General features: G+C 34.5%; 1 long non-coding RNA gene across 1 annotated transcript; it reads right to left on the bottom strand.

Moving 5' to 3' along the window:
• Positions 1-924: 924 nt before the first annotated feature.
• Positions 925-6,135, bottom strand: LOC123227328. The gene is made up of 3 exons (XR_006504459.1): positions 5,658-6,135; positions 5,381-5,541; positions 925-3,398 (listed from the first exon to the last, which is right to left on the bottom strand). It is a non-coding gene; the product is annotated as an uncharacterized LOC123227328 (long non-coding RNA).
• Positions 6,136-10,753: the final 4,618 nt, after the last annotated feature.

Genomic DNA, 10,753 nt, shown 5'->3' with positions numbered 1-10,753 from the left:
ATGCATACCATCTTGATTTTATACATGGCAAAAACGGTTCTTTTTTAGCACGCTAGTACTTAAGTTTTTCATTTGTGATCATTTGACCTTGGTCGGCTTCCTTGCATGACGATCTTCTTTGGATTCCTTCATAAATGAATAAGCACGGGTGACTCAGCAATCGGGCATTGGTAGACATGCATTTTGTTAATTTCCTCATTTTTTACCTTTTCCTTAAATGACCATTTTCTTGCTCAATTTCGTGTTGTCTCCTTGCGCACGACTTGGAAATGGCAAGACACGAGTGGCTTCTAGAGTTGTAGGGAGTGGACAACACCAATTTTAACTCAACATAAATTCCATAAGCAAGAATGGGTAAAGCATGACTTGGGAACACCTTGATGTTCAACTTGATTTTCTTCATGAGCTGGACTTGCCGATTGTAGGGTAAGTCGTTCCCGGGTTCAACTTTGCAAATTTTAGACTTTGCCCATTTTATAATGTTTTAATGTATTCTTTGAACATGTTAGCACTTTTAACTTATGTTTTTATTATCATAAAAACAACTTAAGGTCCAACAATTTCCCCATTTTTTATTGATGATAAAAACTAAGTTTGAAAAAATAAAATTCAAAGTGAGAAATTACATGCTGCGTCAAGTTTACTCCCCGCCACTTTAAGCCTTTTAACACTCCCCCTCACTTTTGTTCAAAAATTATTACCAAGTTGTTAAAGCAAGGAATTTTACAATGATTAAAATTAATAAAGACACTTCCAATATTCATTCAAGAATCATCAGTTTCTTTTAATATAGTCATTATAAAATCCACAACAAGCAAGCATACATATCTAAATATATCAACAGTAAAAAAAAAACTCAACTATGATCAAAATGACATCTAATATATATATGTCCAAAATTTGATGTCAAAGAACAAGCAATATCCAAAGTTTGAAACGAACTAAGTTAACTAAAAAAAGTTAACCAAATAAACATAAAAAAACAATATAATAAAGCACCTAAAAGTTCCAAAAAGAAAGAAAACATGTGCTAATGTCAAAAAAGATGAAATGCAATGTGAGAATGACGTGCACGATCAATGATATTTTGCCATTTAGTCTCGAAACTCTTATTGAAGCCGATCAGACTCCTGACTAAGGTGTTGTTGTTCTTGTATTATCTGATCCTACCTTTGAAGGGTCTCAGAATGTTAAGCTTCCATGACTCGTATCTCGGCTCAAATCTCATCTTTTAGCCCATCAACAAAGGCGCCTCCTTCTATTGAGGCTGACAATTTTTCAAAGTTGAATCTATAGTCGCCGACGGAACCATGCTACCGGAGAGAAAGAAGTTCTTTATATGTCGTGCCTTCCCGAGTCAGTTGGAACCTTTCAATCAGTGTTTCTTTAAACTCCTCCCAACTACCGAACAATCCCCTTGCCTCCTCCCATTGAAGCCATGTCAATGTCAGTCCTTCCATACACACGCCAACTGCTTGGACTTTGTCTTCTGCTCTGAAGCAATTGACGAAGAAGTATTTGTCTGCCCTAAAAATCCATCCAATCGGATCTTCGCCGCCAAACATTGGTATCTCAATTCGGCGTGGATAGACATCATAACCTCTGCCTATGACTTTTCCTCCTTCCAGGTGCATTGGTTAATGTTTCTTTCTACTATCGTTCTTTTCCTCATCTGATAATTTGTTGCTTCTCGAGTTTCCACTATCCTCTTGGACTTTTAACTGATCGGCAATGACTTTGCCCTTAATTTCTTTTTGACAAACCACTGCTAATATTGCCTTGATTTCTGTCACATCCTTTCTCATAGATCGCGCCTCCTTCAGCTCAATTTGGATGCCCTTTAATTCTTCTCTAATAGCTCCCATTTCTATTGCCAAGCCATTGAACTTGTCCGCGACTTCTTTCTCCAATAGGTTAACTTTTGATTCCACCCTTGTACTAACCATTTACTTTCTCGCTCTGATACCACTTTAATGGGTACCTGACCTATGATGGTGTCTCTACAGGAGTTGCTTTGAATCTACCCTCACTTCTGCTTCACCTGTGCTACAATTATGAATGTATTTGTATTGTATATGTAATTATAATGGAATTGAGAATAATTGGGATGTAATGAATTGAATGGAATGAAATGAATAACTACTAATTTGTTGATTGCAGAAAGTGTCCAGAGCACACTTGTTTTATTGAATAGCTAAAGAATAAACCAATAACCCGGAGCTGCCATGCACAGCATCCAAAGGTCCTCAAGCCTAAGCCCCAAATCCCACCTAATAACCTGTGTATTTCCTTATTGATTCTTCTGCATTGCTCTGCCTCTTTTTTATAATTGAATAGGCTGTAGGATGAGTTTCATCTTCTTTCTTTGGGTTATTATTATCTCCCTGTTTTAATTTATCCTTATCCTAAGACTCTTGAAGTGTTCACCCTACTTCATGGACTTATCTTGATAGTGTTTATCTTTCATTGTTGTTATCACAGTTGGTGATATGGGATTTCCCCTTTTACCCCTTCTTTGATAGGTCTTGATAATTGGGGGTCTATTAAGTTCCTTCTTAACCGATGGCAAAGTTCTTACTTAGCTCATCTTTTAGTTTCCTTGTTTAATTCCTATTATTTTATTTATGTTCTCCCACCATATAGATGGATAATCCTTGAACTTAAGGACAACCACCTTGCACTTCCTCTCATCATAGTACTTCTTGCATTCAAAAGCCCTTATGATAGCATTTAGCCAATCAATGAATTCATCAGGGTTGAAATTCCCATCAAATTCTTTGAGGTCTATGCATAGGCCATGGTCATCCTATACTTTCTTCCTCATTCTCCATACCCTCAAGACGCAATAATCACTGTCGATTGCAACTTCATCTTCATTCATGGCTAGTCCTTAAGGTTAAGGATGATAGTGATATGGGAGTTCTTAGTGGGGTCGGTTTGCTGCTCTTAGGAGTTGAAGAACCTAGTTTAGTTGCTCTCTCAATTTGGCTATCTCTACATCCATCCTCCTAATTGTTATTTCCAGTGGTGAAGGTAAGGAAGAAACACTTCGATTAGACATGGTTGGTACTTTAGAAATAGCGAAACAGATGGCAAAAATAAGCTCACTCAAACAACTTAAGATCTAGTACCAATTAATGAGGTTTGTGGTAGGATTGAGTGAGCTAAACTTAAAGATTACGTTTTGAGGTAGGTTTAGGTGTTGGAGATCAAGAATGAAACTAGACCGAAAAGAAAAAAGAGAAATTAGGAACTGAACAAGAAATTAAGAGAAAAGTCAAACAGGAACTCAAAGACTTAAAGGTAAGGCCACTGGTCAATGAGAAGCTCTGCCACCAATCTTGGCTGGGGATTAAATAAAGGATGTAAACACAATTGGGTCTCTTGTTTTCTTTTCTCTGCAATTAAGAAAATGTACATATTTATAGGTCAAAAGGACCTACGCTAATACATAAAAAAGGCTTAAAATGTAAAAGAACAAATATTGTATCCATGACATGACAACTCTACTAACATAGTTATCTACATAAAGTAAATAGAAAGAAAAATAAAAATATAATATTGTATATTTGAACCCTCTGTATGCCAAGTGGCATGGTCAGACTCAATTACCTTTTTTCCTACATGAATTGGGGGCAACATAGGGGGATATAGGGAAGAAAGAAGAGGCGGATAGGAAAATAGAAGGAATTGTGCAACTGCTAGTTGATAGGAAGGTTCTATCTCCTCAAATTATCAACTTTCATTGGTTGGTTAGGATTGTTATTGAGAATAATAGTCTGATGGAAGCGTAGATGTTTATATTTTGGAAATACAATTTTCTTCCATTGAAGTTGCTTATATTATTGATTTTATGTTATGGATTGAAGCTGTGTGTGTGTGTGTGTTGTTCCATTGATTGTGCGTGTGAGATAATTGGTTATGTTGTGGAACTTTTTGAAATCACAAGTTCAGGTGTTTATCAATAACAGATAGAAAAGGCTAAGAGGTATACAAGAGGAAAACCATTAAAAATAGAAATCTTTCCATATTTCAGCTAAGAGACCTAGTGTGGATGCATTTGAAAAAAAAAAAAAAGGCATCCATCCAAGCGAAAAACCAAGATAGCTCCAACAATTGATGGTTGGTTTAAAGTAATTGCTAGAATTGGAGACAATACATCATTGTTGTTAAAAACACGCTTTAAACCTACTTAGGCGAGAGGCTTCTCAAAGCAATAGGTTTATCATCTTTAGACATACAAGATGGGTGAAAGTCCAAAAACACAGTTTAAGTGCACTTTTTTAACACTTTTTCCTTTTTCTAAAGTGCAATAACTCATTCACTCTAAGCGATTTTTTTAACACTTTTATTGCACTTTAGAAGAAGGAAAAAGTATTAAAAAAACGAGTTTTTTAACCAAACCTAATAACTCATTCACCCTAAGCCTATCATAACCCAGGAAAATCCCAAGACAACAAATTAGGCCTCAAAACATCTCATTGGATGCAATGTGATCATATGGATCAATGATACTTTTACTTGAGAAGAAGTACAAGGAATAAGGAATTAATATCAGTATGTACAACAATCCATTTGTGTAAGAGTTTTGAAGACAATTATATTGTCACATCACACTTTTTATAACAACTATGTTAGTGGAGTTGTCATTTCATAAATACAATATAGTACTGTTATTTTCTATGCAATTTACTTTTTGAAGACAATTATGTTATATATAATATTGTACATATATTTCCAAGACCCTTTCTAGGTTCTTTGACATTTAGATATGATAATTTTCTCCCTAAGAAGAGAAAATTTAAGTTGCATTTAAATCCTTTTATCCAATCCCTAGCCAAGATTGGCGGTAAAGCTCCTCCTTGACCAATAGGCTGATCTAAGTCTTGGATTTCTTGCTTAGATTTTCTCTTAGTTCCCTCGTTCAATTCCTATTTTCTTTTTTTAATTTTTTCTTCTCAGTATAAATTTCATTCCTTATCTTTATCACACCCAAACCGGCCTCAAAACCTAATATTCAAATTTGGCTCACTCAATTGCACTAAAAACCACATCAAAACACCACTTCGATTATCTTGTTCAAATACCAGAAATCAAATTTGACCCAAAAAAATCATTTGTAAACTTTTCTGTAAGACCTTTCTAAACTTTTGCTTAGACATGGTGATGCTTTCTGCACCAAGTACCCTGGACAGCCACTTCAAAGTACAAAGACCACTCTTGATATCAAACAACGGAAATTGAACTTAATGGGAAAATCGTTTCTAAATTTTTTTCAATGTTCAAATCAATCATTTCACATTGTTCCTAAATTCCATCAATTTTTGAAATAAAACTTGAGATTTGACAAAATAATTTTGAAAAAAAATTTAAAGCTTACATTTCTTCGTTTCCAGACTTGATGGAGGCGAGGAGTTGGGGCATTATTGTCGAAGATTTGGTGATTAGAGTTGGAGAGGTTAGGAGGATGAGGAGTTGAATACATTGTTTAAATTCTCATTAATTGAATCTCTCCATCAACCCGAGTCTGCTATGATCGATCTGCATGTAAATTGACTCAAATTAACCAAAATTTAGCCATTTAGTCAATAATTAATCACAAAATCGTAATAATTATTATTTTGCTAGTAATAATAATAAAATTAAGAAGAACGTACCTGAAGAAGTTGAAAGAAACCCTAAGTATCAGGAGCCAGGGGAAGAAGACGGAGAAAAAATAGACTAAATTAAAATTTTAAAAATATTTTTCAAAAAGAAATTAAAAAAAAAAAAAGTGTGATGGGCCGACAACTAGGATCGCCGAGTTTTACGACAATCCGAGTTGTCATTATTCATTGTTAATTTTTCGGTGAAATAACATACAAAGTAATATCTGTGATTACATATTGCTTTTCCTCTTTACAAGCCATTATTTAATGTCACAATTACATGAAAGAAAATTTTGTGTTTTTTGGTAAATCCATCTAAAATTCACATTTGGAAAGCAATAAGCAGCAAGGGTGTAAATTTGATGAAGAGATTCTGATAAATATGATTAATTTCTCGATTAGGTTTAATTTTTTTTCCAGTAAGTTTAGTGTATGGTAAGCCCCTTTATTTCCCCATCTGTAAAATTACTCATCCTTAATTTAGTTATGAGGTTGAGATTCATGTGTGTCAAAACAATGGAAGGCTGCATAGAAAGGGAAACTATATATATTCACATTGAATTCAACTGTTGAGGTTACCTGAAGAACTCAATACCTTCCTCTCATATTGTTTTATTGCCAACAAAATCCATGCGAACTTGAACAATCTCACAGAAACAAAGGCAAATCACAGGGCTTTGCATGGCCATTTGCATTTCAGACTGCCCTTCTCCTTGACGTTTGTTTAAGATCAAGATTATCTTCTCATCTTTTCTTTATCTGAGCGGTAATCTTAGTGATGTTCTTTTTTCAACCGTTTTCAGGAAGCTCCTTTTGGACGCCAAACAATTGGCGTCTCGCCTGCAAAAGATCCGACAAATGAGATCAATAAGGTATATCACACTCAGAAATTAATGTGTACCATCTCTTTCTAATTGTTGTCATTTTGATTTACTTGGTAAAACAATTCTCTCAGTTTGTGCCGGAAATGACAATGTAAATTATTCAATCTTTTACTCTGTCATCTAATGCCAGGAAAAATAAAGAAAAGATGGCCATATTCTCTACTCTATATCATGATGAATAAAAAAAACCTATCTAAAGCAAATCTATTGAGTGAGCAAGCAAAGAAGCTCTAACACCATATTAAAAACAGGCTAACAAAGGAGAAAACAGAATTTAATAATGATGTGATGCTAGAACTGAAATAATACAAGACTGAAAATTTTGACAATACGAGATAACTAAAATGTACACAAGGTAACCTGTTTGTTAATGATACGATTCATTTAGTTATTAGAAATGATTCTCTTCCTTGTATAGGCGATTCTTTCCTTCTAGATATGGACAAGAACGACTTGTATATGTTTCCTTCATTGAATGTGCAACTCATGGGGTCTGAAAATTACATTGCATGATCTCTTACAATGCAATATATATATTCCTAGAGCTTTCGTCTTATATATGGGGAGATGTAGATGTTCTCTATCATCAACTACAGAATCCACCTCTAGTTCCAAGACCATCACATGAGCATGCACAGTGGCTTCAAACAAATAGTCAAATCATGGTGTACATAGTACGCTCAATGGCACTTTTGATTTGATTGTCGATTGGTCACCTCTACTTCTCCTATATATGCACAATGGTATACTCTTCAACAAATGTTTGTCCAAAATAGAGTTGCTTAATTGTGACTACCAACTCCACATCTCTTTACAAGAATGTCAACAAGGTGGTCATTCCATTCAATAATTTTATTTTCCTATGACATGTCATTGGGAAGAACTTCAATTCATGAAGGTTGTTATATATTCCATCATATATGATCTAACGGTTCTTGTGAAAATCTATCATTTTCTAGCAAGAAATATTTGTTTCCCAAGATATCATTTATCAACATTCATGTCATTACACACATGAACAAAATTGTGTTGGTAAGAAAAAGCACAAACATCTTCTTGACATTACAAGAGCCTTACTAATTTCATCATTTGTACCTCAAGGTTTTTTTGCAAAAGCAATATTGACTACAACAACTCTAGCCAATATAACTCCATCTTTTGCTATTTCCAATGGTACACCCTACCAGTGCGTCACTCATCCTCTTTTAACTATTCTCATTTTCAAGTTTTTGAATATACATGCTTTGTTCTATATGGGATATTGAAAAAAATGCCACTTTTTGAGCTCGCCTATACAATTTTACCACACTTTTTACACAAAAAAACAATTATACCATGAAATATACACAATTCCTATAATACCCCTACTTTTTACCAAAGCTTGAACCTACACAGTGCTCACTATTCATGCATGAATATTGTTTGCAGAAGAGAAAAACTAAAAGAAAGTTTCTCCCATTGCAAGCCCTCACTGCCCATGTTGACCAGAAGGAGATCACCGACATCAACAAGAAAAAAAAGAATTGACGTCGACCACTAGAAGATGATCCGACGCCAATGAGAAAAAAAGAACTGATGTCAATAAGGAGGTCGAACGTCAGAGAAGATTAGTTGCTCCATCCACCAACATTGTCGATGCCATTGTCTAAAGCTAGGAAGACTAACCGATTTGGGAGTAATGGCATGTAGAGATAGTTTAGATTACATTGTTGAATAATAGCTTGTTTTATAAGTTAGATCTAGAGTTTGGATGCATAAAAAATTAGGGATTTTTTTTTTTTTTTTTGTGAAAATGAAGGTTTTATAGTCGAAAAATAAAAGTCTTGATTTGGGTTATGATTGGTTGCGATTTTGCTGGGTAACCTTGATCTGAAATGGTGATGAATTGAAGAACATGTAGGCAATATCACCTATTATTATTGTTCACAAAATAATTTTTTTTTTCAGTAATGCTTTTCCATTTTTCTATTTCCAAGAACATTGAATCAATATCTAAGAGAGGGTGTACACATTTCACGAAGCATTCAGATTTTGTGTCCAAATGACCTTTCATATGAAGATGGATGTGGTAAGTATAATCAACAAGAAACTAATGATGATGTAACTAGAGCTTTCGAGCGACCTATTTTGGACGATTCCTAGGATTGGATGAGATCTAGTTTAGTGTCGTTCTTATGCATGTAATGCTATTTCATTTAATTAATCATAAGGTCATTGAGAGAGAACTGTGGTTCAAAATAAATTGCTTGGAATTTCGTTTTAGCTCGATTAAGTTTGCCCTTACAATTGGTATTTTATTCTAGGATGATACAAATATGTCACAGTACATGGATATTTCAGGAAGGCCTAGATTGAAGGAGGATACTTTCTAGGAGTTCAAAGATCATTACAATATAGGGACATCCAAAATATGATAGAAAAACAAATTTGGAGTGACAATGATAAAGATGTTGTGATGTTTGCGGTATTGTATTTGGCCAATGATCTTGATGTATTTAGTCGGTACTTTTGGGGTTTGTTATCATGGAATAAGACAATAAACTCTATGTGGCAGGGTATAAATGGAAGACATGAGTATTGTCTAAAGAACCACCAGCCTTACATAATGACAATCCTTATGGTCAACTACCCAATTATAGGATTCCTAATTGAATTCCAAGTAAGCATTGTTTTATCAATACAGTTAAAATTCATAGACATGTTATTGTAAGCACTAACTATTTGTATTGTTGTTTATGTTATTATTTATGCAATATTAGATTTATGAGATAGTGGGAAACCTATTGCCTTTTGTATGACTTATCGCACATGACCATATTCTTCAAATGCTTAAGTGAAGGACCGTTTTCCTACCGATGTGGGATGATGTTGAAGCAATTATAGCCATACCTCTAGTAAGTAGATCATTATACTTTTATAGTATATCATTTTATTTTAGGATATCATTTCTTTACTTCTAACGAAGTTTCATTTTGTTTTAAGGTCTCATTAAACTTGTCTTATGTCTAAACCAATTTAATCGGGAGACAAAGTGGTATATTTTAATGTTGCAATTCATAGGAGAAGAGACACTTGCATTGTCATTCTATGATGAATCGATAAACTCTTATGACAATTTGCATGTGATTCAACACATCATGCTTATTTCTAGGTACCCTTAATTGGGGCTTTTCAATCCTCTATCAATGGTGTTCGAAGCTCGCATATGCCTATTTCATCCCCCCAGCTCGACTTTCCCCTACATGAGGGTCCACATCATAAGGATCTTAACTGATGTTCCCCAATACCTCTCCACAGTATAAATGTCCCTGTCACGTAGGTCTACCTTTCAAGGGTCGCACTCTTAATAGTCTTAGAAGCTCTCCCCCATACAACACTCATTTCACAATACTATCTATAGCATTGTATTAGAGGAATGTCTCCAACAGCTCTTATCGCAACTAGCTTTCAGATGTAATAACACTTTAACCAATATGTTAAGATGATGCAAGGAGAGATGTAGCAACTGCACAATGAGATGCAACAATTTCAATCCTTTATACTATATCGAATAAAAGAATTTAAGGATTCATATACTCAGATATTGAGATTAGTGTAGTTATGTGATAGTTATCTTTATTAATTTGTGTTCATATGTTTATAGGTGTTAAGATGCAATGACATATATGCAATTTGTTTAAGTGGATGTCCCTGAATAGGTAGATGTGCCCCTAGAACCATTGTCTCAGTAAAGAGTTATCACTCAAGATGATATTATGTGACAAGATGATTATCTCCCATAGAGAAATGTAGGGAAGACTCCCAGACCTCTAAAACATTAACATTTGGTCGTGTGCTCCAAAAGGGCAAACAATTAATTAGTCCTTTCACAAACCTGACCAAGACATGAAAAAATATTACAATTAAGTTCAATGTGCCTATTTAGGAACCCCATACTATAAACCAAACTTTGGTCTAAGCCTACTCAGCCTTCAATAATTACTACCTTGGTGCATTTGATAAAGATAAGAGACGTGTTCTCTTTAGAGGAATTGATGATACCATCGAGCTTTTATCCAAAGGTGAATGGTGGACCCATTGGTGACATCCAAGGAATGACTTAATAACACGATATGTCATCAATAAAGGCGGGAGTGTTTTTCATTTATTTTTTTTATTTCTTTTATTGTTTAACTTATGAGTTCTTCTCTAACACAACATATTGAAACTTTCATGTGGGTC

This window comes from Mangifera indica, chromosome 10, assembly GCF_011075055.1.
Source record: "Mangifera indica cultivar Alphonso chromosome 10, CATAS_Mindica_2.1, whole genome shotgun sequence".
Taxonomy (NCBI): domain Eukaryota; kingdom Viridiplantae; phylum Streptophyta; class Magnoliopsida; order Sapindales; family Anacardiaceae; genus Mangifera; species Mangifera indica.
Note: the sequence above shows the minus strand (reverse complement) of the source record. Positions and strands in the feature narration are given on the sequence as shown.